Source organism: Myxine glutinosa, chromosome 3 (genome assembly GCF_964187855.1).
Source record: "Myxine glutinosa chromosome 3, kmMyxGlut1.1, whole genome shotgun sequence".
In the NCBI taxonomy this organism is placed as follows: domain Eukaryota; kingdom Metazoa; phylum Chordata; class Myxini; order Myxiniformes; family Myxinidae; genus Myxine; species Myxine glutinosa.
The window spans coordinates 3,279,773-3,282,984 of record NC_136263.1 but is presented as its reverse complement, the minus strand read 5'-3'; the positions used below and the strand labels follow the sequence as shown (position 1 = coordinate 3,282,984).

At 43.5% G+C, this 3,212-nt stretch overlaps 1 long non-coding RNA gene across 1 annotated transcript; it reads left to right on the top strand.

The window, feature by feature from the left end:
- The first annotated feature begins 1,164 nt into the window (after positions 1 to 1,164).
- On the top strand, positions 1,165 to 1,938 carry LOC144891107 (uncharacterized). Its single transcript, XR_013622702.1, has 3 exons — positions 1,165 to 1,223; positions 1,655 to 1,752; positions 1,912 to 1,938. It is a non-coding gene; the product is annotated as an uncharacterized LOC144891107 (long non-coding RNA).
- Positions 1,939 to 3,212: the final 1,274 nt, after the last annotated feature.

Here is a 3,212-nt window from a genome sequence, read left to right as displayed (position 1 = left end):
CTAACCCAGGACCTGTGATTGTTCTTTTGGGGGGGAGACAGTCTGCCCTGCATCAACGCACCAGAAAGCACCCAAAAATGCACCAAAACCACCATCAAGCACCAATCGGTGCACAGTCACCACAGTTCAATAAAAAAAACCCAACAAACCCTGGTGCTGGTCTTCCTCTTCGGCTCCCTCTGCTGGCCATGGTTCTTCCAGATGTTGTCATCTTCTTTGCTGGCGGCCTATTTGCAATAATAAAACTTGCACAGAAAACGTGTCCGTCTTTTATTTATTTATGGCCCACAGGGCCGACTATGTGGTTCACCTGTGTGGCATCGGTGCCCTGTGACCAAGGTCCGCCAGCAAGATCTCGGGCCTTCATGGCCGGTTCCAGCAGAGGGGCCATGCCCCAACCCATGGGGTCCATCAGTGGTGCTCAGCCACAGACATGTGGTCCATAAGGTGGTGCATCGATGCAGACACCTGTGGTTGCGAGAGTTTCGGGCGCACAATGGCGGACTCCCGCACGCTCCCCTCGGTGCCCAGTGGTGCACAGTCCTCGTGAGGGAGACAAGAGGGGGAAAAGACAGGTGAGCGAGGGGTAAGGTCACAAGGGTACACATCAATAAAGGCAATGCAAGGCGAGGTGCGTATGGAGACGGAGCGGAGAAAAGCTCGTCCCTACCGTACGTCACCCCCCCCTGTTACCTACTCTACCCTTGCCCTTACCCCATGTTTACAACAATCTACACATTACAAATTCGTCACTAATGTCTTGTCTTCCCCATATTTCCCCTATACCAAATTCGTCTTCACAATCCCTCTAACCAAAATTTGCCATCACCAACTCATCATCAATCCTCCTAAGGAGGGAGAGATTGAACAACAAAGCACAATGTCACACCCACGTCATGATGCGTCTCACATTCCAAACATTTGCACAATAAAAAATAATAAAACATGGCATGGTGTGGAGTTTTGTCACTTCAGGTGAGTGGATGTAGATGGTGCGAAGAGATTCTTAATCCTAACTACCTTCGAAATGGCTTTAACACACTTTACACCATAGATATATATATATATATAGATTGGCAGTGGGTCACGACAGGGCGAGATTTCCGGCCGCCATCTTGCCACAGGAAAGCTTTCAAGTTGCCATCTGTGGAATGCACTCGCGTTATCGTCATTTGCAAGTTATTGTTGATTAAATTGACTACAACTGGCGAACAAAGTATCAGGTTAGTGTCGTACATTGGATTAAAACACATTCAGTTGCCAGACTCTGATAATGTTGTAACCTTGGTGATATTTAACGCATCGTCTGCCTGTCTACACTAACACTGGTTCATAATAGAATGTTAATTCTCTTAAATGTTCTGTCCATGAGGTACATGTACCTCCAAAATGCAGCTCTCATAAATCATTGAATAAAGATAGGAGATTCTGGGGCACATTTGGGACTATCCATGACTCATGAGGAAACTTGGCCATGTTCAGGAATTCTCATGGGGTTAGAATTCTCGACCGAGATCTTCAACACCAAGGGGTTGACTTATCCTGTATTCAATATTATTGCCAAGCAGTCAAAGGTAGGCCTATTATATTTATATAAGCATTATAAATATAAGCATTAACTTTTACATTGTGCTTGTTCTTTCTTCAAATATAGGAGGGAGTAGCCTAGGCTACAGTTAAGATGCCCAGGCAGTGTGCACATGCAAGATGCCGAAATATACAGAGGAAGGGGAATGGTCTGACATTTCATCTGTAAGTTGAATACCACAATATCTCTTCTAAATATATGACATGTATATCTCTTATTTGTGTTTACAGGGTAGTAGACCTAATACAATCTGCAGGTTTGAGGTCTGCTTTCCATGCAGTTCAATCAGATTGAATTTAAACAATTAGCTATCTTATTTTCAGCTTCCCCACCAGTGAAGGGCATGAAGAAAAAAGAAGGAAATGGTGTATTCAGATGAAACTACTGGACAACAGCATCACATACATTGCCGGATGGATAGTCAGGCGTGTGTGCAAAGCTGTGCAGTGCAACACTTGCAGACTTGCTTTGTTCTCCGATTCGATGCCTCAGGATTATTCTCAGTCCTACCACCTGCTCAGGCTGAAGAACAATGGTGGTCTTATGATCCCATCACCAGGTGTGGTGAAGGTCTTGCACACTGCTGAGAAGGCCATCCAGAGCCTTATGGATGTGCACACAGTCAAACTCTGTACATTTCAGCAGGTTCTACTATGTGTGAAGGAAATGACAGCTTCAGAAGAACTCTTTGATATGGACAATCATATCATTGAAACCCAATATGGCATAGATAATCACCTGTACGACCTGATAGGTATTCTCACCAATGCTTATTATGACCTGAGGCAGCACCACGTTGCAAAGACCTACAATGTTAGGCGAATGGGGATGTCAATAAGACACGAGTCAACCAAGCTGGTGCTGTTCAAAGGCCAGTGATTGACAGGCATACCCAGTGTACAGTTACTGTACACACACTCAGTGTACATATGTACATGTGTGATATCACTAACCCGTGTATTTGTGTTTTATTAAAATGTTGTTAACGTGTGATGTGGTTTTATTTCTTAGCTCTGTGTATATCCATGAATATATTACATGTAACAATCTTTGATTCTTTTTATTAAAATTGCGCAATGATAGTGGCATCTTTCATTCAAACAAATATTTCTCCGTTAATATTTGCACAGGAAACCAACAAATGCTTGGCAGAGATTTGGCCACAGCTGCTGGTATTTTGTGTGGGTGTCTGCGTAAGTTTTCTGTTCATATCCCTTCAACTTTGCTTGGGAGAGCAGTTTTCGTTGGTGTTGCGAAGATTGCACCGTCGTTAACTAGTGTGACGTGCTGGTCTGCTGTTGCTGTGAGGCAGAGTTCAAACCGCAAGGAAAGTGTGGTGCATATAATGTAAGCCTATATATTTATTGCTATTTTCAACGCAAAAGTGGACAAGTACAAATGTTAAAGAAAGCAGTTAAATTCAATGATGACAGATCCACATTGTGCTTGTGAGTGACAACCTTCAACTCCTGCAAATAGCAAGTCAAACAATGAACGCCTTGACACTGTTACAATAATTAATATGTGAACATATTGTTCTCACACTGGGGCAAATAGTCCCAGACCCCTCGCTCGGTATAAGGTACTGTATTGTACAATATGATGAATTAATCCTTGTCCATGT